This window comes from Prinia subflava, chromosome 15 (assembly GCF_021018805.1).
Source record: "Prinia subflava isolate CZ2003 ecotype Zambia chromosome 15, Cam_Psub_1.2, whole genome shotgun sequence".
NCBI classification, from domain to species: Eukaryota; Metazoa; Chordata; class Aves; order Passeriformes; family Cisticolidae; genus Prinia; species Prinia subflava.
Window position 1 is genome coordinate 8,645,965 of NC_086261.1, and position 27,610 is coordinate 8,673,574.

The 27,610-nt window shown below is 39.8% G+C and overlaps 1 long non-coding RNA gene across 1 annotated transcript; it reads right to left on the reverse strand.

The window, feature by feature from the left end:
- Positions 1 to 14,658: 14,658 nt before the first annotated feature.
- Positions 14,659 to 24,468, reverse strand: LOC134558765 (uncharacterized). The gene is made up of 3 exons (XR_010082403.1): positions 24,364 to 24,468; positions 24,087 to 24,253; positions 14,659 to 14,735 (listed from the first exon to the last, which is right to left on the reverse strand). It is a non-coding gene; the product is annotated as an uncharacterized LOC134558765 (long non-coding RNA).
- Between the last annotated feature and the right edge of the window lie 3,142 nt (positions 24,469 to 27,610).

Consider the following 27,610-nt stretch of genomic DNA (forward strand, 5'->3'; position numbering starts at 1 on the left):
AGTATTGAGTCCATTCCTGACTGCTGAGCATGAAACCCCTGTGAATGTCCCTCCTGAAAGTCCAACCCACCTAAACCACCCGAATGGAACAGCTGGCTTTAAGCTTCCAGGACCTGGAGAAATCAGAGGCCAGAAACCCTTTCAGAGAAGAGAAAAAACCTTTAAAAAGGAGACCCTTGAACACAATCACTGTTTAAAAATACATTTACATCTTATTAAAATGGAAAAGTCAAGTACAGCACCAACATTGTGAAAGCAGGAGGACAGATATGGATGTGCTGCAGCCTTCAGAGCACAGACAACAGCTGCCCTAGCACCAGTGCAAGGACACTGTATTTTATCCTTCCTACTGGCCTTAACTGTAGCATATATTGAAAAATTGAAGGATTAATTTACTAGGAAATTTATGTCCTTAAAACATTTTCTGTCAATTCTGTAAAAGAATTATTGGATTCTATAGACTAACATACCTGAATAATGTACATGACTTTTCAATATAGCTTGCATTATGGTTAGCTTGCAATATATGTACATGTAAACAATGCCTGTATTTAAGAGGCATCTCAGAGTGAACAAAAAATTATGCATCAAGTATTTATATCTAGTGTAGACTCTTCTGTAAGCTGGAGGGAAAAAAAATTGGCTTATGCCTAGAAAAAAAGATATTCTGAACCCACTGAGAATAATTCAAATTGCATTTTATAAGAAGAAATTATGGGTACAAGAGACCATCTGTCTTTGGTTTTTTAAATGGTGCCTTTCAAAATGCAAGATCCCTAGGCTGTGTCTATTTTCTATTTAAAAATAATTATTGTGTTTTACTAAAAATTGAGTGAGGAAAAACTGAATTCCTCATGCTTCTTCTAAGATAGGGACAGAAGGGGACTGGCACGTTTGTGTGTAGATCAGGATCAACTTTATCAAAGGAATTATTAATTTGGGCAGAATGCAAAAAAAAAAAATTAATAATCAGAGAACAAAACATTTGGATTTCTGAAGCAGCCTATATTACAGCACCTCCCCACAGACTGACCCTAACAAAGCTTATCAGTGAGGTTCCCCAGTGTGTCTGAGGGTAGCAGGTCTCTGTAACTAAAGTCAAATCTTCTCAGGTGACTTGATATTGCTCTGGCCTTTCCCTTCAACCAAGACTTTCAAATCTTATTCTGCAGCTTTGAGATCACCCTGCCAACTCAGACAAGCATCTCTCCTGTTCCAGTGAGAAGGTGCTACCCCTTGTCTTCTCAAACCTCAGGAAAAGAGACACATCTGTAGCACAAATATCAGCACGAGAGGAATCCTCATGGGCTTGAGAGGAAAGGGCTGGAAATACTGAATTACAGGGAGGTGAAGCTGCTGTGCAATGGGCTTTCCCAGGAGACCTCGGCAGCCTCTGCTCTTCACCTGGTATAAACGTGTGTGGATGCTGGATATCAATTACAAATCAACAACAGAACATGCAGAATTTCTAAAATATTCGTTTGTTTTACGTGGAAGCCATTGTGAGACCTTTTTTTAACTCCTTGTACTTGAATTGTGACACCACTGAGGTTTTCTTGACTGCTATCCCAGACTGGCTATCACTTCTCTCCAAAATAATCTCCTTTTCTTTGTCTTTGCTTTTTAGTGAATAACCTAAAAATGCAGTCTATCAGAGAAACACAGTGTGGTCTTTCACATAGTCCATCCCATGCTTACAGTACATTGCCATATTTATCTAAGGACCAAAATAAGAGCCCAAATCTAGCCAGATTCTCCTTGTTGTCAGTGCTCTCACCTCAGAATTGTTCTTGTGAACACATCACTGCAATAAATTGTCTTACTGGGCAATTGGTTCTTCACAGTCACAGCCACAGCAGCAGAGGAGACTCTGATTGCACAGATTGAAGGTATGATCTCCCACAGAGATCTAAAAAGGCAGCAACACCCACCAGAAATTCACTACAGTTATGATTCAGGATCTTGCCACCAACGTCTTGGAATGTCTGGGTATTTTAGCAGAGACATTCCAGGGGGCATACACTGTCAAAAATATCCAAAGGATTTCCACTAGCCAAGAAAAAGGATAAAAATACTTAGGGAGGGTATATTCCTGACTGCAGTCAAAATTACTCCAGTGTAGTTCTTAAAATTTTGAAATTGGTCTTCCTCCTCCACCAGTGGAAGACTGGCCAGGAGAGAAGAATTCTTCATGGTGCTTTAGGAGAAATGGAAGCTGAACTTGAAATGAAGTTGCTAATTTATGGCTAATGGCTGCTAATGATAGCAGCAAAATTGTGTGTTTATTGCAAACATATAAAACTTTGAGGGCAGACATCTACAAAGGTGAGAGTCAATAGTGCCTTCATAAAGCTGGAAATTAAAAAGACAGAAATGAGTACTAACATTATGTTTAAAAGGGAAAAAAACAAAGTTATACTAATGCAGATGTAGAATAAAAAACACAGCAATTGAAAAAATAATTAGGATAAAAGTGTGGCAGTTTAGTGGGATTAATTTGCTCTTTGAAAGTCAATAATAAAAAAATCACAGCTTTGAAAAGGAAGGACAGGTTCACCAAAAGGCAAATGCTCATTACTTTTATTTTAAAAAGCATGCAAAATAATGAGGAAAAGTTTAAAGGTAGGAGTGTATTTTGGGGGAATATGTCATACCTTAGACATTAAATGGGAATAAAGACCACATGATTTCAAATTAAGACTTTTAGAGACATGAGATACATATTATATATCTCTTGGAAAAGGGACAGTGATTTTATAGATCTTCCTTTAAATTTAGACCTTTGGTATTTTCAAGTATTGAATATACCATCAGGAAAGGTTAGGAGCAATGTGCCAGCTTCACTGATATCATCCATTTCTATCTGATCAAGCCAGTAACAGATTGGACACAGATTGATCAGGATAAATTTGTCTGGAGTTCAGCTCTCCCTGGAAGAAAGCACTGTGTGAAGTTAAACATGGTTTCATGGTATTGGGAAAAAAACATGAAAACAGAAGAGAAAAACAGAGAAATGCTTTGAGACTGTCAGAATTTGTAAATGAAGCAAGTGATAAAAATGGTGCAGGAATTGTCCTAACACCAGGCACTGAACCTTTAGGGCACAGGGAGGACACTTTGTATGATTGCTGCAGGGTAGCTGGACATGCACCTATCATTATTCCCCAGGAAATCATCCCAGCCCTTAATAATGTCAGCAAAGAGGACATGAGGACAGGACATGCTCCTTTTGGTATGAGTCTCCCCTCAGAGCACAGTGGGGATTTGGACTGAGGGTTTAATTTAGTGCCAGCTCGCACACAGCTCTCCCTAATAACCACCCAAGTGACCAGAGCATCCCAGGGCGGTGCCTCTTTAATTATAAAAGATGCTTTTCCAAAGACAAAGGAACTACCACCACCCACCCATTCCAAAATCCAAACCAGACTAGAACCCTGGAGAATTTACAATAAAATAAAGCCATAACTCATTTTTAACAGATCAGTGCTCTATCTTTTCAAGCTTTGTGTAGCAGCATATCATTCAGTTCATCCTAATTTCGCTATTATACTACAGTTTACAGCACTGTACTTGTCTTTCTGAAAAGAGATCCCAAAAAGATTCAGAAAGGCTTCTCTTTACACAGTGTGCTTACTGTGCTTATTGATGTGAGTTGTAGAATAATCTGCATGACAGCTATCAAGATATCCTACAGCCAATTTATAATCTTCTGTTTTCAGGGTAGAGAGAGCAAACATTTTCATGAAAGAAAAAAACTTACTTGACTGTATGGATTTTTAACTTTGGGGATGACAACTTTCCTTTTTGAAATGAAGACAAATGCAGACCTCAAAAAAAGAAAGGGAGAGAAAAACCCTCACAACTTCTCTGTGGAAGATATTGAGAACTATCACATTACATTGCAGTCACAAGTGTGCAGACCTGTTCCTCATGCACAGCTACACAAAACAGCATTTGAGGTGACTGAATGGAAGAGTGCACAGGCTCACTCAGTGTGATCTTTCCTTTAACCACAAAATTTGCTGCTTGTAGCAACAGCTAAGAGAAATTTAAATTGTGGTTTTTACTGGAGTGCACCAACAACTCTGCCATAAGAAAAACTGATTACATAAAGCATTGCAGCATGGCAATATACATAATTAAGAAATTAAAAAGTAGTTAGGAAATCTCACTTAGACCTTGGTGGGATTAAGATAAACTTTTACAAATTGAGGAGCCAGCACTGAGACTGGAACAGTTTTCAGAGGGGAGGCAGTGTGTAGGATTAGGTTTTGTAAGGCAGTGCTCATCCCTAACTCAGGAAATGTTTTTGGTGAGCCTCATGGGGCAGAGACAGCTCCTTCCACCCTCAGGCCACAAGTTTCACACACTACTCACAATAACCATCAAGGACACTGTTGAAAAAGAAATTAAATAAAGAAAAGAAGCAGCTTTATTTTCCCACCTCATATATTCCTGCAGTAAGCCCCACAGTTCTGAAAACATGGAAGAAATGATAGTTTCCTACAGGATAAAACTTATGGGCTAAAATAATATAACACAGATAATGGCAGCTTACTCCTTAACTAAACCCTGCAGCCCCATGAGAGGCTGGCAACATCTGTGCGAGTTAAACATCGAAATTTGGATAAAATCACCATGTGCTCTGTCCCTAGAAAGAAAAGTCACATTTTGAGAAAGGCAGCTGCCCTTGCTGTACTGTGGTGGGTCTTTTTGATGCTGGTAAACAGAATGAAAAATACTCCAGCAATGCAAAACTCCTGAAGGTGCAAACAAACCACTGCCAGATGAAGCTGGTGTCGTCTGCGTGGCACCTGGGCTGGTGTTTGTAAGGAGATACTGTGAAAACACAAGTGAACTTGACCTTGCCCTTATCTTTGGACTTGCAAAATGATCTCTGCTGGAAACTTCCTCACATTTCCTTTCATGTGCCAGATCAAGAGTGAGACCAATCAGATAAAGCAGCGTGCCTTGAAGGCTTGACTCACAGCTGTCCAGACAGTTAACCTTAGCCATGGAAGAAAAAAAATAATCAAACAATCTGGTTTTTTCACAGCCCTACAACTGCTGCATCACATGATGTGACACTGATTTCCCTACAGTGTACCCTTTGAAGCTGACAAGTGTTAAGCTGTGATTAAAAATTCCAAGTGAATGCAGGTACCTGTCACTCAGATGGGTCCCTCAGCTGCACTGGTGACCACAGGAACACAACCAGGAATTCACCTGCCCATTCATGTAGGAGGAAGGTGCTGCAGAGACTTAACTAGGGGTGCATCAGGTAACTTCCTCAGCAGATACAGACTTGACTCACAATCAGCCTAAAAGAAAAGCAGTTAGTTATTATATCACCTTTAGGATCAAGGATTAGACAATAGAAAAAAACCCCACAACCACAAAAAAACAAACAACAAATAAAAACCAGACCAAAACAACCAAACCCACTAAAATCACCACAGGAAATTTAATTTTGCACACCTGCTCCCAAAACTCACCGGTCTACTGTGATTAGTTTTATTACCTGGTTTTATTACCAGGAAAATTGCTGGTTTATCAGCTAGTTTTCATTTCTCCATGAAAAACCCCCACCAAAACACGCTCATTGTAATAAACAAACAAGAAATGTAACTGGATAACTTCAGTACCTGCAGGGGAATTGTGGCTTTTGAAGTAACCTCATGTCAGACAAAAATGACAGCTCCTCCTAGACAGTATTTCTTTCAAAACAACACTACAGCTAATTGCAAATGCTTTGAATATGCACTTACAATTAAACAAATATCTTGTGTCTTGTTAGCAGGACACAAGATTGAGCTATTTTAGCTTCTTTGATGAATCACTCATTCCAAAACCTTTTTAGAGTAATGAATTCTTTTTAAGTAAAATGCAGCTGAACTGTAGAGGTTATTAAACTGTGTTAAACAGACATTCTAAACATTAAATACCAAGTGAACACACTAAGTAGAAACACTACAGATGATTTAAATCAAAAACCAAAAGCTAGGAAGTGAATAGAAAAATTCAAAACATTTTCAATAATAGTTACAGCAAATACTCAAAACAGTTGTTTAGTCTAGATTAAATCCTTATTTGGGACATATTAGACCAAAAATGCCTTCTGATGTTCATGTGCTGGCTTTCTTTCATGGAGGAACAGGAGGAATGTGGGAGAGGAACAATGACATTTTCCTCTCAAACATTTACTTGTATGAGTAATTTTACCACATGAAGACTCCTGTTGGGTTTGCCAGGACTGTTTGTGTGAGGAGTTCCTCATGGGCATGATTGTTCACAGGTTCTCAGCCATTAGAGGCTATTAACTCTCCTCCATGGTAATAACATTATTTACATATTTATTCTCAATGAACAGGCCCAGTCATTAAGAGGAGGTAAGGAAAATATTTCACTGGACTACATATTTCTCAAAAGTACAGTTATTTAAATTACAGGTTGTCAAAGCTGCTATTAAGTAAGGAGTTGACAAAAAGCAACTTGAAAGTCACTTCCTTTTTATTCAACCCCCTTTTTTTCCCCTGAAAATTGACCCAAAAGAAAGAGGGAAAAAATCCCTGACACAGGAAACATCTACAAATAGTGAACATCCCTCTGATTATGCTGCAGAAGCTTCAAGTGCAAAACAGTTGCCTTTCCCATACTGAAAATGTTACAAAACAGACTCCTTTCCCTTGTTTTGACTTACAGAATTCCACATGGATTTTGATGAAAACGGGAGCTAAACAGTATAACATGTTACTCTTAAATTTGTAGAAAAAAACCTGTGCTTCTCTCTGTCATAGCAATTTTCTTAAGCCTTTATAAATGCCCACAGTAATGTGGGCACAGGTTTCTGTCGAGAGGATCTCTGTGTAATGTGTGTGCAGTGTCCTGGTGAATTCCAGGATGCTTTTACAGCAGTGGAGGGAAAAAAAAAGCCCTGGTAATCACACAGACCTCAGGGCCCTCTAGACTGAGAGATTTCCCTTCCCCACACCTTTTTTCATTAAACTGGGACAAGTCAGTGTTGGCATTAGATGCCTCCTTGGATTCCAGAATCCCTGTGCAGTCACCACAGCTGTTCCTAAAGCAGGAGCAGGGGTGACCTGGCACTCCAGCAGAGAGGACAGGATGGATTCAGAGTTATCCTATCTGCACATCCACCTACTGTAACTTCTCTTGCCTTTGCCCATCCTGGTTTTTGCCACTGAAAGTGATGGTTGTCCCACCCAAGACACAGGGTTATACCCATTAAAGACCACACACAACAAGAAATTAATATCTTGTTAGAAACATGACACTGAAACAAGGGCATTATAATCACTGAAAGATTTAAGGGGACATGATTATAGTAATTTATCTCTTGATGTGATTACAGTAATTTGTATCTATTAAAATTAACACACATTTTAAATCTCCTGCCATGTTAACATTTTTAAGGAAATGATATGCTTCAATTTAATGATACAAAGTTCACCCCTAGCATGCTACTTATTTCTTTGCGATTTTGTTGCACAGCTATAACACAATCACAAAAAAACAACCACAAAACGATCAGATACAGAAGGATTAAGTTACCTCAATGTGATCAGAAGGAAATTGTGGGTATTTCTGGCAGTTTTAGTGAAGATTTTTTTTCAGTTGAAGGCTCTTCTGCATAAGTGACATAACTGTTCTCTTCCCTTGACTTCACCTGTCATAAACATTGCACTAAGGGGACAAATCAATATACCTTCAGTCCATACCAGCACTCCCTCAGTCAGATTTTGCTTGTATGTCATTCAGATACATCCACATTTCCAAACTGCGGGCAAGAGAGGATTTCTGATGAATAAATATATTGAGCAATTAAAATTAATGCCCATGGTGGACTCTTGCTAGGATAATAATAGACAGTAATAAGGAATGACAGACAGGCAATCCTCCCACTTTGTGTGTTCAGAGGAATTTCAAACCAAGAATCACCTCAGCATTAGGTACTGGATATGCTCTTGCTGTTTTACAGCTGAGGAGGGCAAGTGGCAGCAACAGAGGCATTTGGAAGGAGGAAGAAATAGTTACAGGGACAAAATAAGATTAAGCACAGCTTTTCAGACACTAAAGTGAAGCTCTCAAGAGGCTTCTTTTCCTTCTTCTCTTTCCTGTTTCCCTGTGACACGAGAGGTCTCCAAGTTGCCACATAACTATGCTAAAAAACTGAGAAAAGAGTGTTGGCCAAATCTTCAGTCTGTTCACTTTCACCACTAGCTGAGGTTCAGCTGTTAATTCTGTCCAAGCACTTTCTCCTGGATTTAAATTCTGATTCCTGCCTTTGGAGAAGGATGTGTAAGCAGTGGCAAGCACTTGGGTTAGATGAAGAGGGTAACAGAAGAAAATAACGAACAAACCCCAGAAGCAAGTAAGATGAAAAGGTCACAGACCAAACAGTGCCAAAGTAAAGTGAACTTGGCAGAGCAGAAAAGAGAGGGGAAGAAAAATAGCATCAAATTCAAATTATCCCATGTTAGCACAACCTAGAGCATTCCCTTCCTGCCTCAGTCTCTCAATCAAATGCTATTGACTTTCCCTAAATTCTAGCAGATTTCAGGCAGAGGAGAATCAAGTTCCAAGAAAACAAATCAAGTGTCAGAACCATGCTACCTGTTTCTCTCTCCTTTCCCTGTTAGGTCTTCCTGGGCAGGGCAGAATTCCATCAATTTCCCATTAATCACCATTTTAATGTTTTACATTTACAGCAGCGAGCCAGAGCTAGCAGCACTTTTCCTTGCATCCTAAACTGGCATAGTTTCAAAACGTTGTGCCATAACTTCACAAAACAGGCTGGGGACACACTAAATTTATATCTGCTGTTGGCAGCAGCTTATACCAGTGAGGCCCTGTGTCAGGATGCTAGAACAGCTTTTAGAAATCCAGGAGAATGCTGTGTACAGCACACCTTTCAGTAGCTGGTTTCAAGCAACCCATGTGTAGCACTGTTACACTGCTGTCTCATAAGAGACAAACAACTCAGCTGTGTTATAGGCTGGCTTAACATCAAGAATGTGTGTATTTTTAACTTAAATCTAAATCAACAGGAGTATTTGATTCCAAATACAGGATTTGAATAACTGTATGTAACTGCTAAAACCAACTACAGAAATTATGTGAGGACATGGAAGGATGAAAGGCCAGGAGTAAGTTCATATTAAAATTCACGACAAATTTCAGTTTAAAAAACAAAGTTTTTCATTTGTCAATTTGATAAAATACATGTTTAAAAACCCTCACTCTTACCAGATATTGGTTTTTATGGCTCACTTTGTACAGGTGACACAAAAGACATGTGGTTTATATAATTATTTTTGGAAGCTTTCAAGGGTTTCCTAAAATGCTTTATTAAATTGTTAAAAATCAGGTAAGCTCCTTTAGAAGAACGAGGAGATAACCCAGGTATTGATGAATTCCCAGGTGTTGGTTCAAGACCCAACACTTCCACTTTTCTTTGCAAAGAATGTCCATGTTGTTTTCTGTATTCCCAGCTGCCCAGCTTCCCCTAATTCATCTTAGAATTTTGTGCTATTCTGTTTACATTATGTATGAAGGTATTACTTCCTCCAAAGAAGAAAATTTGATTTCTTATGATGTATAAAGTAACAAGAAGAAAGTGGACCTAAACTAATAACAGAGAATTTAATCACAGTAGATCACACAAATATTACGGATTGTGTCTTACAAACATTTAAATTGAACTGAACTGAGAAAAGTGATAGAACAAAGTAACAGCACACTTGGAAATCAAAGCAAGAAATGCTATTTCATTATTTATTTGAACTCAGGCTATTGGATATAAGCAGCACACGTGAGATACTCCTCACTTTGTGCCTTCCCCCCAGAGCAGATGCTCCTGACAGAGCCTTGTGGCCGTCCAGAGCCCAACTTCTTGTGCTGGCAGCTGGCACCCAGCACAGCCACCCCCTTGCTGGAAATAACACACAACAAAAAGAGGGCCATGCAAGCTATAGACTAGCCCTGCTCCAACCTTTTGAAAGAAGAAAATGTTGCACTACCTTTGAAATTTAGATGAAAGGACATCCCTGTATGGTGAGAACTACCCCACCAGAGAAGCTGCTTTGCCTGGATTTCTGTTCTGTTCAGCTGTTGAAGGGCAGTGCTGTAGTATGGCACAGGATTTTAGTTGCCAAAATAAACAAGCACAAGCAGCCTGCAATACTGGGATAACTATTTTCTTTCCTTTTACTCTTTTCAACATTGATCACTGGTATTTCTCAAAATAGCAACACACAGCATAAAACAAGAAATTACCTCAAGCTTCATGTTTTTCAAGATGTCTTCCCTTGCAGCTCTCTCAACTCCTCTGTGCTGAATCACAAATTCATTATACTACCACCCTTTTCCACTCCCACCATGACACCAGACAATGCCAGCAGCCTCACCATGCCAGAGACTGTAAAAGGTTCATTCTGTCTCTGAAAGAGTGACTGAGCAAACAATGAAAAAGACAGAAAAAATTCTATGAACTTGCACTCACTTTCCCCCAAAAAGCCACATCAGAAGGAAGGAAGGAAGGAAGACAACTTGACTTGATATACTAAGGAATGCAGTTAAATTTAAATTAAAACCTGATTATTGTCATAATGCATTTGTATTTAGGAAACCCAGTGAGTCACTGAAGAGAAAGTCAAAAGAAATAAAGAATGGCCTACAATGGAATAGTGGAGGCAGAATTCTTTACTTGACTAGAAATGCAGATATCTCTGTGTAAAACTGTTGTACATTTTGTTTGATTGGGTTTTTCTTGGTTGTATTTGTTTTGTGTTTTAAATTTCAAAAGGCTGAACCTCATCAGTTGTATGGGAAAAGAAATTTCAGTGCCAATTATTTTCTGTAGCTTAATAAAATATACATTCTTAATAATTCAGGTATAATGTGTTTAATTTATTTTGAATATGTAATGAGGAAAACACAGACAAAAAAAGATTGTGCTTCTGCAGGTTGAAAGGAAATAAGCTAATGTTACTGTAACAGAATTTCTTGTTGTACACATTTCATCAACATTTCTAATCTATCTGCAACTTCCTGAGCAGGTGGAATGTGTTTGGAATAAGAGCAGTATTAACTTTGCAGTGCTATTTCTGTAGATGTGAAATTCAGACATTTTCTCTGGTAATTTGCACGTGTCTGTATCACCAGCGATGCCACTAACATCTTGACTAAACCAATGATATATTTGTCAGAGATTGTGTTAATATCATCTTTTATTAAAATAGTATCAGGTAGTCATTTATTCATTCATTTGGGAATTATTTAAATGTTCTATTTAGTTGGGGTTTTTTTTAAGGAGCCTACAGACATTTATATGATATTTAAAAAATTAAATAATAAAGAAGCAGCTTGGACATTTATATAATAAATTTCTCTTCTAGGTGAGGCTGACCAATATTTTTCCCTGTCACTGCAAGTGAGAAATAGGAGCTCAAAGCAGAACTCAGTCTCCAGAAAGATGAGTTATGAGATGACCAAGTACTAAAAGTCCGGAGGTGAAAAGTAAGTGGCATGACAACTTCTGGGATGTATATAAAATATACAGAAAGGGTTAAATAGCATTGGAATTTCTAGTTTCTGCGATAAGAAACAACCATCATGACCTAATTTTTACCCAAAAAATGGACTTTTTTGATGGAATCATGAGCAGTTGTCATGGTTTTCTTACTTCCTACCTTTATACTAATGAACATATTACAATACCCCAACATATTATGTTTTCTTATCTATTATAAACTCCCTAGATTTTGTTGGAAGAGGCAGAGAAAAATCGTGTCACAAGAAAGAGTGAAGAGGACTGGAAAAAGATCTCATTCTTGTTCCAAGTAGCAGAAGTGTTTTGTGAGCCAAGGATGTCATTCACATTGAGACAGACCATGCTTACCTAAAATACTGCAAAGTTGGTGGTGATTTAGTGCTTCTAGCCTCTCCAGAGATAGCCTAGCTCAGCAACATGCTGCCTGAAAAGAAATCCACTGCCTGGGTTGGAGATGTTTTATTGAAGCTTCACTAAACCCACACAGCAGCCAAGCCTCCAGAAAGTCTCTCTTCACTGCAGACCTTCAGGATGAATATTTGGGTAGATGAGGACACCATGGCCCAGCCATTACAATCTGGGAAGGAGGAGACAACAGAAAGATTCACGAGGTGGAAAAGCAGCAGCTCAGTGCTGCTCAAACCTTGGCACAGAACTCTTGATGTCAGGTGTGAGGATTGCAGTCAGGAAAAGCACCGAGAGGGAGCTGCAACAGAAGGTGCAATGACAGTGGTCAAATACCATCATTTCACTTGATGGAAGCTGTCAAATATTCCTCTCTAAAATCACACAACACTGCATCCCTCACCTGTGTGGTTGACTGTGCATCCTGTCCTACCTGTGTGACTCCAGGCTTACATATTTTTGTGTCAAAAATCCTTGTGTTTTAAACCAGCAGTCAATGGTCTACCAGATGGAGACTAGAATTTTAACATAAACACTGTGTGCAGTTTTTCTCACTGCAATATAAGACATGAGGCTGTTGGAGAGTGTCCAAAGGACTGTAAGGAAGGTGGTGAAGGGTGTGGAGGTGAAGCCATGTGAGGAGAAGCTGAGAGCACTTGATCTGTACAGCCTGGACAAGAGGAGCCTGAGGGGAGCCCTCACTGCAGTTACAGCTTCCTTGGGAGGAGAGGATGGACAGACACTGATCTCTGCTCTCAGGTGACCAGGGACAGGACCCAAGGGAATGGCCTGAAGCTGTGTCAGGGGAGGCTTAGGTTGGGTATGAGAAAAATATTCTTCACCCAGAGGGTGGTTGGGCACTGAACAGGCTCCCCAGGGCAGTGGTCACAGCACCAGCCTGACAGAGTTTCAGAAGTGTTAGGACAATGAAATTGTCTCTGAAATTCTATGATGATAAAGATTAAATCCAGCAGCCTCTGCAGTGAAGACACACAGCAGAAACTAAGTAATAAAGCCCTAAACTTGTCCTCCTTTTCTTTTATTGTCAATGTTTTTTAGGGCATTTTGTCCACCTGCTTGAAAAAAATCTCCACTATCAACGAATGTATTACAGTTCAAGAATAGTTACTCTTTAGCTGAAGTCTCATTAATGTTATATAATTACAATACAATCCTCTGATTTCCATTGCCCCGAAAAAAGGACAATAAAAAGCACGCAGCAAGTTAATGAAACAAACTTATCAAAAAAAAAAAAAAAAGATAAGCAGAGATTCACAAGTTTAATTTAGAAGTTAAATAATATTATCTCCTGCTTGGCAATGATTCTTCTCTACCTTTTTAATAAAAAGCAGAAGTGTTATAGAATATATATGGAAAAAATCATCAGTGCCAGATGAAAAGGGTTCAGGGTAAGTAGCACTCCCAGCTTAGCAAATTGTAAAGGCCCAGAGTTGTTTGAAGCTGAGACCCCACAGACAACAAGCTGCTTTCAAGTGCCAGCATTAACCCATCTCCTCCTGCCCTGGCTGCCCTTTCTGGGGCTATTTCTATAAATGTAACAAGATACTGGATTGCCAAGATCACCAGTCAGAACGCTTCAGGTCCTGACAGCTACAAACAGAACCATTGGGCCACAAACTTTCATCATTTCAGATATTTTGACCATGAAGTCATGGTCAGCATCACCCTGGGAGTCCTATTTATAGCTCTTGTGCTCTGCTGTAAGGTCTTGAATTAAAGGTAAAAGATTACTTCAGTTCTTTTATACACAGTAGAAAAGTTGTTGAAATAAAGTCAGTTCAGCTGAATTTTTAGAGCAAAGGAAATCAGGCATTCAGAGTGCTGCCTTTTAACAGTGAAAGGAGCTTTTATTCTTTTTATAAATATCATATTTTATATGAGGTTTATAAATATACTTGGCAAAGAAGTTCCATCCAAATGTTAGCAATTTCATATCTTTCATTTAAAGGGTATTGACCCAGTTGATTTTTAATTAATTGCAGGCTTTTTTCCCATTAGCTTATCGATTGAGGAGCCTGCAGTGCATTCCTGACTACATTATAAATTACAGCCATGCTTCCAGGGTACATTTGGTTGCAGTTAATTCCAATTGTCTACATTTTTCACATTGTAAGAGCTACCTGCTCTACATCTTGCCAAACCATATCTCTTACAGTCAAGAACTACAGGTCCTTTGTTTTTGTAGATCTGCTTCTATTAGTAATAAATCCAATTTTCTGCTTATTCAGATTTAAGAATGCAACAGTGAAAACCAAAAATGCCTTCATTCTCATGCTCACAAAAAAGGCCTCAGCCAAGGCTAATGAAACCTTCTGGAGGTTTGCCATTGATTTCAGAGAGCTTTGGATCAGTCCCCCAGCTGAGTAGGTTGTTGCAAAAGTAGACTTGAAGAAAATACCTTAAAAAAAGCCCCACACCTTCAAATCATTATTTAAAAATAAAAAATCCTTTACTGGAAGCTCAATAAACCTAGCGACACTATAAAAATTAAAACATTAGATAAAATAAAAGCAAAGTGCCTAGGAAAGAGGTAAATTCCAATTGTGTTCAAAATGTGGAGGCATTAGAAAACAGCATTTGTATAAGCTTGTTTTTCAGTAAAGGTAATTTCTCTTACTAAAACCCCAACTAAACAAAACTTGTGTTTAAATAGCACTTACCTGAATTCACAGTAGTGGAGTTCAGTAAAATGCATGGAAGTTCACATGTAATCCACAACCTGGATCATCTTTGGTGCCTATACAAAAGAGAAAGCAACCCAAAAAACCAAAACCAGTAAGAAATTAAATAAAAGGAAAAGTAATTTAGTCTAGATTGTGGCAGGAGAGAGCAGTATCACACCCTAAACTTTGTTGAAGGACTAAGCCAAGAGCAGCTCTCATTGCAGAGTAGAGCCATTTCTTTTTCTGTTCCAGAAGGTGAAGTTCTGAATGTTGGGTGCAGGCACAGATGTGTGTCCCCTCTGTCAAGCTCATTCTCAGCAGCCCATAATTCCATTTTAATCATTTAGAAATGAGCGGCTTTCCCCAAAATGCATCTCCTTGGCACTACAAACTCAACATCCTGAAAATGAAAGGAATTCTTAAGTACCTAAATTACTGACATGTTCAAGTCATTGCCAAGAGGAAACATCTCTTAGAACACTGGAATTATGATCCATTCTGGCAAACACTGAAGCATTGCATTTCCACCAAAACTGGGGAGGCTTCTGAGGCCAGTCACGTTTTAGAGGTCCATCTTCTCTCTCTTGATCTTCACAGCAGGATTTCTACTAAAAACCCTCCTATGGGGGAGAAAATGATGTCTTGCTTTTGTGGAAAGGTTTTCCAACAAATGAGATAGAATTAAACTAAAGAGGATAAACCCATTCCAGCTGAAAAAAGCCTGCCTCAGAGAGGGTTTCTGTGCCAGCACAGGCTCAACCAGTTGCTAGAACAGAACACAGTTCAACACCAGAAAGTTGTTTTACATTTCTTTCAGAGTCTGTGCCAACAGAGCAGTATCAATTTAAAGGCTCAGCTGCTTTTCTTCCTGGGCAGCACAGCTACATCCATGAACACTGCTCAGCCTGGGCACCACTGCATGAGCAGGGACAGGCTCCCCCACGTGCAAATTCCTTTTGAACTCACAAAGTTGCCCTTGCACCATGAGCACAGTCAGGCCCATTTGCTGCCCACTGCTGCCAAGCAAACACACACAGCACAACCAGAAAAATTATATCTGCTCACACAAATCTGCCTGACAGGGATCAAACTCCCCATCAAACCTGCTTTGACACAGCCCTGCCAGCAAACATCTGTAGCAGAGACATGGCCTAAAAGTCACTGCTTTAAAGGGAAAGGCCACCAGCTGAGCCTTGCCTTGTCTTTGATCTTTTTGAATGTTTATATCAAAGCAATCCAAAGGGCCTCAGCTGAAGGGGGTTTTGCTGCACTGAAAAGGCAAAAACAGAAACACAAGAGGAGGTGGGAGATGAAGTACACACACAGCACCCCAAACCCCCCAGAAATAAAGGGGTATTAAATAAAGGCAGTGTTAACTTTATTGTGGGTGCCTGTAACTGGCTATCTATGGACCAACCATGCTGCTTGTATAAGACTCAAAATGTCTGAATGCATCTGGCCAGGGATTATATGTCCATATGTGCAAGCAAATCATTAATTAAGTAACTTATTTTTCTTCTGCCACTCATCAAATTTCTTTCAGAATGGTATCAGTTAAAATGTTTTCACAGATGGTGGCTTCCAACAGCAAAGACTAAATACCACGTACTGCAGGCAGACAGTGTAAAACTACCACGACACTGCCTTATTTCAATCCGTGCACCTAATTGTTTCAAGCCCTTGAAGAATGTTACTGTTTAAACCATAATTTATGAATGGTCTCAGAGTAATCAGTGGGTGCAGCCAGCACAAAGCCATTGATCAGGCTGGATCCATCCCCCCTGTTTGGACAGAGGCTGACACGCTGTGTGATGAGCTGCTGGGCAGGTTCTGTTCCCAAGTGGAAATTCCACCCACTCATGTCTGCTCCTTTTCCAGTGCACCAGCTGACATCAAAGATCTGCTGAGACATGTTCTCACACAGCCTAAAGCAACCTGAAAAAAAGGATTCTTGATATCTGTGAGTGTACACTCATTATCACACAGCAATTTCTGTTTACCTAGAGACTCTTGGCTCTTTGTCCAAGGCAAGCCAGGCAGCTCCCTCAAGGACTGGTGACCTTGACACACATTAATTTGACAAAGCTACCATGCCTGCTGTTATTCCCTGGAGGAAACAGATAGTACTGACCAGAGTTCCTCAGGGCATGGGCCGTGTCTCAGTAGAGTCCTTGGAAAACAAAACATTACCACCACCAAAAGAGTGAAAAAGGGACTTTTGGAAAATCAAAGACCATACTGAAGGGGTGTTTTCTCCTTCACAACACAGAGAGGGACGAGACAAACTCCAACTATCTCCCCAGGGGAGTAGAAACTCATAATCTTTTAAAGCAAATACCTAGAAAACCAGAAATCCCCAAAGGAGTTCTCTTGTACACATTTATTAGCAAGACTAATCTTGGCTCCTTAACTCCCTGATTATGCTTTCGAAGAACAAGGAAGAGGGTTTTATTTTTCTTGGCAGCCCCACTGAAAACTGCCAAGATGAGGAACAAGTAAGAAAGGCCATTTCAATATCTAAGCAAATGGCAGAAGCAGACTACCAAAAAGTAAAACAGACATGATCTAAAATGAAATGTGCTGGACAGAATTAAGTTCTCATAGCAAGGTAAAAAAGAAGGTTGGTCCATATTCAGCTCACAACCTTTTTGCTTCTGTTACATCCCATGTTGCCTTCCATCTTTGCACCTCAACAGTCTAACACTGTCCCTGTCCCTGCTGTTCCCATTCAGCCCTGCCGGCCTCTGAGGCACAGACACACACGAGGACATCTCACACACAAACACCTCCAGGAAAACAGAGCTGAGGGTCTCCTCTGCACTGCCAGCCACTCCCCTTGCTCTGATCTATTGCCTCATGTTTGCCCCCAAAACCACTTTGGAGAAAGTGACTTTGAGATGTGGATTCATCATCAGAGAAACCAAACCAGGCTTATAAAGTCCTACACACCTGAGCTTTGATAAATTACTAGAGGCTAACTTAACCCATGCCTGAGAGTAAAATGCCCTTAGATAGCTCATAACTGATTATTTTTGTAATGAACTTTTTTATTTACAGCATCCCTACTGAAATCCTTGATGTTACACTCCTGTGCACAAACAGCAATTTTTTTTTAATTTACTGCTTTGACACAGACAAGCTGAATATCAGTGAACAGCATTAAAGCAGCCTTCTCAGCTGAGTAACAGGTATTAAGATGAAATCACAGTTGCATGGGTTTGGTTTACAAATATCCTTCTCTGGGTGAGGAGAAGGACAAATTTGGTTTGGTTTCAACTGACATCAACTGCAAGGATTGCAAACATAGTGTGTTAGGTCAAATATACAATTACTCACTAGAAAGTGCTTCTTGTGTGCTTGAAAATTAGTCTAATGAACTGTCTCAGTGGCAATGGCCTTATTTGTGCATGCAGAGCATGACAAAGGATACAGGTCAACTGCCTGGTGTTGAAAGAGAGCCTCAAAAAAGGCTGGAGGTGCAGATTGTTTAGAGATGGGTTACAGCAACGTAGCTTGTGCTGGTCAATCACAAAAACATAAACTATATTAATTCACTTTAATATAGTAACTGCACGATTTGCTCTAAAATATTTATCAGCTGGTTTTCCCTCATCCACAAGAACAAACATTTAAGCAGATCACATTGGTTTAACTGAATGGATTTCATGCAATGTTTTAGTGAGATTCATGCTTCTGGGCAAGGTGCTCCTGTTTGTAACTGTGACCCAAAGACAGTATGATTCAGCATTCCCTTATAAAGTTAATTAATTGGCTTTCATTCTAATTTGTCGTTTTATCAGAGACAGACAAATAAAACAACAGGGTGAAAAGAAAGAAAACACAAAGGAGGGGAAGAAAGGAAACCTCTTCCAGAGAATAAAGCACAATTTATGGGTTTTTTTCTTAACCAAATATGATTAATCCATGTCCAGTAGAGCTGGAAAGTCAACATACAGCATTTTTATCATCAGTGATACATGCCTCACTTCTCCAAAGGATGATTAAATGGGTGTAAAAACCCACTGGGATATTTTCAGTGTGACATTTCTGCCATGACTTTAGCCAAAACACAATCAGCTCTCAGGAAACATGCCACTTCCTAACTCAAAGGCTTCAGAAGGACTCAGTGGCAGTCCAGATAGAGCAGGAATTTCAGTGATATTTTGATCATGTACTTTGCTCCATTGGGTTTTCATTCCCTAGGATGTATCATGAGAGAAAAGTGCCAAAGTTGCAGGGGCTGTAAATGAAGGAGCAGCTTTGCAAACACAGAATGCTTTGGGCCTTCCCTTGCACACTCCCTGCACTGCTGACCAGGGGAATTTTCAGTGAGAGGAAAATGCAAGTGGCTGAATCGAGTGAGATCCTCCTCACTGCAGAGGAGGGGGAAAATAGCATTACCAAGGCCAAGGCAGCTGAAGCAGAGGGATTTCAGCTCATTATACTTGTATTATTATCTTCTTAAATAATTCCCAGAGAAGTGGAAAATCAGGGAAAAATATGACAGGCAAAGCCTGACTGCTGCTCAGAAATCCAAAAGCCAGTTTAAGCACATCTGACCTATCTGGCACAGGTTTTGTGGCCACTGGTATCAATAAATTACCTTAATGCCAAGTGTGTATTTTTTTCAGGAGGGGATTAATTACTTGAGTCAGATGATGCTTCCGTTAATAAAACCTATAGTCCATAAGATGATTAATTATTGTGACTAATATCAACAAGCTTGAGAGCCTATGTGTCAAAGACAAACCAATCATTCCTTCCTTTGCTCTTTAATGCATTTATGGTCTTGTGCAGAGGAGGAGGAAAACAGTCAGTAAAGAAGAAAGCTATAAATAGTAATGGGCAAGCAACTATAGCAATTTAATTTTTTACCATGGTGAAATAAGAGTTAAAGCAGTTAATACTAGAATTAACCCATATGTTAAAAAAAAAAAAAGAGCAGGGAGAAAGAAAAAAAAAAGGCTTCTCAATCTCTTTATCATGAACAAGCTGACCTTTGGGGAAAAAAACCTGGGTCTCTTGGAATGGGACCAGCCTGGATTTCTACTAAAAGACTGGCAGTGATGTCTTTTGTGGTAAACCATTGGGATTAAAAAAAACAAAGCAAAATTATATTCATGCTTCTTAAAGTCAAGCCTTTGCAAAACTCCTGTAAGAACACAGAACATGGTTGGTTGTGTAGCAGCAACCCGTTAGTGGTGTGAGGCTCTTTTCACAGTCCCTGCCTCATCATTCTATACATTCCTAAAAACAATTAACTAGCACAAGGATTTGTAAGCCTAGAGCAGAAAACACTACAGCAAAACACTCAGAGAGTTTAGTCAGGAAGAGTTTAGGACATTTGAACTAGAAGCATGTTGATAGGGTGGTGTGTGCAGCTGAAAACCTTACCCACAACTCAGCACAGGAGTGCTTTGTGCACTGCCCAGGGCTGAAAAATCACAATGGCATCCACCTCCAGAGCAGAATTTTTCCACAAAGAGATCTGAAAACACTCCCCCAAAGAGGGTCTGAGCCCTGACATGACAGAAATCTCACCACTACTCGAGGACAATTTATAGTTGGCAGGACAATGTCTTTACAAGAAAATGTTAAAATAGATGCTGCTGGACTGGGTTTTGCTGTAAAAGCAAGGGAACTTGACCACCAATTTAAAAGTGTATTCACAATTGCTATTTGATATTTACAGAGAACCTTTAACCAGTTCCAAACAAATTAATCCTACACAGAACAAAGAGCTCCTATATCAGCTTCACAGAGGCATATGACATGTTCTCATCATGCACATGAACAAACAGGAAAGAACGGATTTATTGTGAACTGGGGTTTTTGCTATAAATTAAAAGGCTGTTCCCTTTTATATGTCATGTGTATTTAATTTCACTCCATAGGGTAATCCACTGAGAATTCAGAGAGTGCCAAGATCTACTTTCCCCATTCCTTTTATTTCCTTAGGCAAATATCTAGAATTAGAGACAGAGAAAAGATGAAAAAAAAGGAAGGCCAAGGGAAATACTGAGGTCCAAGAAAGAAAGTAAGACCAGTCTAAACAAGGATTTTTCCTGGTCTGTGCAAGCAGCACTGATTATTTATAACAGGCAAAGGCATCTGTCTTTGATTACGATTCCGTGTATACTGAGGATGGTGGTGAGCTCAGTGTGTGCCAGAGAAGACTGTCATCCTGCAGTTTGAAATTCTAGTGAGAAAAACTAATCTCTCTCTCAGGGAGAGCCTCCTACCTTTGACTGAAGGGCAAACGGAAAGAGCTTTTGTGCCAGGAAAAACAAAACTGCAAGCTATTACAGAATGTAAGGAAATCAGATTTAATTCACAATCAAAGATAGAGTCAAAGCACACAAATTTTACAGAAATGTCCTTTGAAGTGTAACTGTTCAAAGGTATTTCAACCAGTTTACATTTAAAATTGAGGAATCCATATGATGGAAAAGATCAGCTTTCCTTTCTACAAACCTTTATGGGGGAGGCTAGAAACAGCCTTTGGTTTTGTGTTATTTGAGAAGCATATGCACAGTGGCCTCAGGGAATAAGAGCAGCCCAAAAAGGCACTAGGTAAGTACAGCACGAGGATACCCACAGGACACACATAAATCTGAGAGAGGCACTCTACCATCTCTCAACTCATGACAAGCTGCTCCAGTCTAACCATCTATTAAACTGGCATGTAAAACATTAGACCTGCTGAATCTGTGTATTATAGTGTCTTTCAGTGAAAATAGAAACAGCTGGACATCTCCAGCCAAGCCAGTCCACAGGAGGAGGGAGGCCAGAAGCACCTCCCAGGCTGAGGGGGCCTCACCTCAGACAGGGACAGGGACAGGGGTGCTGTCCCAGTGCTGTCCCTCTTGAAAGGGTGGAAATCACAACTACAATGACAGCCATAAAAACCATCAAGACATGTGACACTTTGCAGCCTGAGCCAGTGCTCTGAGCATTTGTTTCATGTTCTAGGGCTGAGAGAAGCAGCTGCCAATTAGTCATTCTTGTCCTTCAGGACACCCCATCCCTACCTGAGATCAAATGAGCAAAATGCCAAAGTCTTCAGGGCTTCCCTCTTCCCTTTGCCAGGTACATCAGCAGCAAGAGCTGCTTGTTCTCCTACTCCTTTAGAGCTAGATCTTAGGTCTCAGTTACAATCAGAAACTCTTTCCTGTCTTTTAAAAAAGCCACCAGCCACCCTAACTGTGCTACCAATAGTGCCAAAAAGGACATCTGCTGATTTGATGGACAAGCCATGGTTAAGAGTCATCTGAAATCTGTACAGTTTGTCAGGAGGCAAGGAGCTGACAGAATTTTGTTGACACATTTCCTCAAAGTAATGTGCAGTCTTAGAGATTTGATTTTGAAATAGTCTGCATTTGAAAGTTGCCAAGTGATAAGATGTCACTTACACTGAAACTACATCTTATTAGTTTCTCATCAGCTTGAACAAACTAGAAGGAAGGAGTCTAGATAATTTGTAATTATGGTGGCAGGGTAATTATGGAAGTTTAGCCACTGGAGTAGAATGCTCTCAAAGAAAAGCTGTTTTGTTGATTGATTGGCTACATCTGGTAACATATATAAAAACTATAAAATCACATTAAATTATTTTTCTTGTAGTAGCTAGTCTTTTAAAGCTTCTCATTTAACACACTCCATTAAAAGATGGAACATAAATCCCAGATAAAATAACAGAACTCCAGTCAGTAATCACCATTGGATTTCTTCAAATAATAGAGCTTGGGGCCTGAGCCTAGAGTGTTGATGTGACTGGGATTTTTGCCATTTCAGTGCCACTGGAAAGAGATCAGACTTGGGGTTGGTTAGTTACACTAACAATGATAATGAATGATAATTTCTATCAGGCAGCCTGGGTTAGCAGGGAAGGCTGTCACATTCTTTTATGTACCTGACATTGTGCTGAGAAATTACTATCTCTGAACAAGCTGACTGAGGGCAAGTATGATAAAAGAAAATGTCAAACTGAATCCAAACTATTTTCTTATTCTCCCACTTCACCTCCCTCTTTTAGAGTGTGATTAACCCCTTTGATTCTATTTTCAGACCACGGCATTTCCTAGTCCAAACACCCCTGCCATTTCTCAAACCACTCCCATAATTTTCAACTCTGAAAATGGAGAAAGAAACTGCTTGGCAGATTCACAAGGGACAGGGCATAAATACTGAAGCCAGTATTTATTTATTTATTGTCAGTGATTTTAGTGATGGATGCAACACACCCAGTAACCCAAATTTATCAGGAAAGGCTATTCAGCATTTTATGACTACTGGGTTTCTCTAAGTGCCTTAAGAATAAGGCCACAAAATTCCCAAGGGCATTAAAGTATTTTATGGAATGTCCAGTGGCTGTATGCATTGAGTTTGCTTTGCACATTTTCAAAATTTGACTTCATGTTACCTTCTTCATTGATTTCTGTGTGAGAGGAGAAATCAAGTGAAGCATCTGTTTCCTTCTTCAGGACAAAGTCCCAGCAGGAGGAATACAGCATCCATTTTTTGGAAGGCCTTAGCTGAAGGGTTTTTATTCTTTGGGTATATAAAAAGATCATTTCTCAGAGGGCACAGATGAAATTTTAAAACCAGCAGCACTGACTTCTCAGACAACAATGAACATTCTCAGATACCCCAGGCATTCAGTGTCTCTTACAGACTTACCTTTGCAAAGCCAGGTACAAATGGAGCTTCCAGGTCTAAAACCTGCAGCTGGACAACTTTGAGGTTAAATGTCAGTGTCTAGAGAAAGCAAAAGGCTTAACAGTGGTGGAGCACCTCACTCAACACCCAAGTACAATGATAAGGCTACACAAAAAAATAAAAAGGAATAACACTAATCAACATTATCAGGTGCTCTCCCATTTGACAAAGAGCAGGCAGGGAAAATTTCTCACACCTGTATTCTTACCTTGCTAATTACTTGATTCATTTTGTCCCTTTGTAATCTCTGATACTCAGAATTATTTTAGGCTTAGTAGTGTGGTGAGGCAAACATCACAAAAACTTGAAGTTACCAGCTGATATTTGGAAGGATGGGTTAAATGCCCAAACCTTTCAGCCACATCTGGGAATCAGCCCTGGGTCTCTAGAGAAAATGGATTTGTGGCCTCTGTGGACCCAGATGTCTTTCACAGTACCCCACCACATCCAAATACCTGCAGTCTTTGGAAAGCAAGAGCTCAAAGAGTTAACCACTAAGAACATTCTTGGTCAGGGTAGCAACAAGAGCAAAGGAAACATGTTGAGAGTTGTAGGGGGCATCCCCAGGCTCAGGCTCAGTGAGCTGCTGCTGCCCAGGTGCACAAAGAGAGGCTTTTAGTTTTATTTAGGCACTCAGACTCTACCACTCCACTTTCTGCTCGCCCACAACTGCACATCCTTCAGTGATGTGCTAAGGGATTTGTTACCTGCTGTGTGTACAAAAGCAGCCCCTGGGCCCCAGAGAGGCTGAAGGTCACTCCATGCTCAGCCAGGCTCTGGAGGCTGGGATGTGACAGGAATTGCAGCCTCTGCTCCCCTTCTGCCCCTGCCCATCAGTGCTCAGCACCAGTGAGCACAGAGCAAACCTGGTGACCTGGAATAAAGGAAGAAACAGAGACACCAACATCAGAGACCATGCCAGGAGATAAAGGTGTTTCCAGTCACCACCAGAGAAGCCATGAGCTCCCATTTGCTCTCTGTTACCTGGAGGTTCTCTGTGGTGGCTGTGGCACCAGTGGAGAGTCTGACACCGTCCCATTCACTCCTTACCACATGTGAACCCACTCTGGAAAGCTTACACCTGGCAAGACAGGTGTATTAGATGACAATTTTGCCTCTCAATAAATTAGATGTCCCCTCCACACTTCCCCCACTGGGGTTTTTCTCTCTCTGGAATTGCTTGAGTGAAATCTCTCCTTAAATGCTTAAGTATGTTCTTAAATGCAAATGCATGGAGATACTCCATGGGCAAATGTGAAATAAATGTGAATCTGATTCAAAACTAATATTCATTGTTACTTACAAGAACTTACAAAAATCCCAGATGTTTATATGATCATCTATTTTTATATGTTTAAATAAGCAGGCATTTCATCAGACACAACCAGAATTAACTCACTGCTCTGAGGTGATGCTTTTGATCACTGTAGCTTTAAGGAGTGTTTGCATTTCTGCTCAACTGAACACTTAAGAAAAACTGAAAAAAAATGTTGCTTGCTATGCCAGTCTCACTAGAATGGGATCTACAGTGATAAAATTTCCATTATGTTCAAAGTCATCAGCAATCAGTCAATGGGACAGAAGAACTGGGAACTGCACTTTTAAACAACATATCTAGGTTATTTCTTTTTGTCTTTAATGCAGACTTGGTGCAAGAGAGGCAAGAAGGGAAGTGTGGTTTCATCATCACAGACAAACCTGGCTTGGAACTGCAGAAATACAAAATAAACATCTGGTCAATCAATTTTAAACTAAATAATCCTATGTCTTTTAAAAATTAATAACAGCACTAAAATATTGTTCATGTCTGATTTTACTGTAACATTCAAAATTGGGTGAATTATTCTAAAATTGGGTGAATATTTGTGCATGACTCATAAAAGCCCTGCAAATCACAGGCAGCTCCGGAAAGGGTGACATAGCTACACCAGCATTTTGCCTCTGCCATAATGAGCTTTAATTATGTAATTATTTCACACTTCAAGTGATTTGCACATGTTGTTCGTGATCCTAGAAGCCATAAGTAGTAACATATGAGAAATGATAAGGCTCTGTCCCCAAAGCTAGATGTCTGCAAGTAGCAGGAACAACAGAAAATCCTTAGAAATCTTGTCAGAGCTGAAACATCATTTTCCTGCAAGATCATAACAACTCTTACCCTGTTCAATCTCGCACTTTTTGGATATTCTCTTTAAACAGGATGCACCCCTGCTGAGGCCTGAGCTAGATTAGCTCTCCACACTCAGACTGAACTGCTCAAATTTAAATTTGTGTTACTGAAAGCTGGAAGTGTATAGGCAGCAGAACATAATTTGGGGTTTAACAACAAATAGGAAACAAGGAGATGCTTTTCATTGCATTAGGCATATTAAAGACTGGAGATTTACTGCACATACAAACTCTCTGGAAATGATCAGTTGTTCCACTTAGGTTAAAAAAACCCTGCAATTGTCTTTGCAAAACAAATCATTAGATTTGCATACAATCATACTGTGTAGCCACATGAAAATAAATTATATTTTCTGCTTGCATTTCTATTGCAGATTTAATTGATGTAACAGTGCAGAAAACTGAGACAAAATTTTATTTCTTCTGCCTTTTAATTACCATCTGCTAACATAAGATTACATTTCTTAAAGTGACTGGGTCTACCTGCCAGCTGAATTTTTCGCCTGATTTCCTCAAGCTCTGGCAGCTGCCTTCGTTATTGGTGAAAATGGCATGGCAAAGCTAGCATGAAAAATGAGGCTAAGCACCTGTCACTTCATTTTTCTGCAAAGAAACAAAGAAAACACATGAAGCTCTCTGCTCTGCACCATCTATACTCAGCAACAATTTGCTGCAAATAGAATAAAGCATCATCTTGTTCTTGCACAGAGAAAGAAGCATGACATATAAAAGCACCTCCAGCAACCTACATATTTATGATAATCAGAAAAGATAAATCTCTGAATAAACAGTGCAAGGAAATAAAACAAAGAAAGTGTGCTTCTATAAATAGAACCATTCCCTAAATACCTACTGTTTGGTGATAAGAGCTTTACTATTGAACTTCACCTAACAAGCTGCAGAGTCAAGCCTCCTATTATTTCCTTCTACAGCACAAAGAGCCTCCCATTACAGCATGAATCAGCCAGGTACTAAGCACATTAAGCCCATGAGTAATCTCACTGCAATCACAAGTGTTTGGATGCTTCAATATTTTCTAGAATTGAGCCCTTGATCCCGGTGAAAGATGGCTAAGGCGTGATGGGTTTGGAGCCAATGCCTGCTGGAAAAGGTAAGCATTACATCAGAACCAGCTGTTTGAACATCCTTTGAAACCTGTCAGCTTTTATGAGTGGGAGAACTCACCTGAAAAGAACCCAAGAATGGAAACTATGGAGGAGGGCAAAGCAAAAGGCATTAAAAAGCACATTGTACCAGCTTGTTTCTACTGATTTTTCTGCTTCATCACAAAATAAGTGTGGTTATGTCAGCTGCTCTTTCCCAAAAGCAAAATAACCCTTTTAGGATGCCTGGAGCAGTGCTGACCTAGTTAAACTAAAACCAGGGCTGGATCCCCTATTTCCCCCAAGCTCAGAGTGAACATTTTGGCTAATTTGTACCAGGTCTTATCTGCACCCTCCCCAGAGTACAGAGCTACAGCAGGAGCTCTGATTGCCTGAGAGGAAAAGGAGTGAATCTGTGAGATAATTCCTTTAAACCAGTGCAAAACTAAGGCGAAGGGGTATGGGTAGATTCTCCTGTGACTGAGTCACAGCCTGGTTTTTCCAACATGTGGAATATCTAGAGTCAACTGCCACCTTGAAGAAATTTTACCTCCACTAAAATACACCAATTGTGAGCTGTGATGGCTCTTAAGAAATGCACTGCACAACCAAAAGGAGCAAGTAACTACAGAATGGACTGAAGTAATGGGAATTTTCTGGCCAAAACTTACCTCTGTGGTCTAACAATACCAGAAACTCAATTGTGACACAAGATGTTGCTGATTTTGCTTGAAGATAATTTTCTGCCAGGCAGGATTCAGAGAACAGCACTGCCTACTTTGCACAGTGACAGTTAAATCTTGCAAATCAAATCAAATCTATAGATTTGATGTTTCTGCAATTGTGTTTTCTATTGTGTTTTTCTCCCATCCATTTTCTTATTTTCTGCCAAATTTTGAGGGAGCATCTGTAAATGATTTTGCTGAAGTGTGGCAGGAACTATGAACAATCTTGATTTT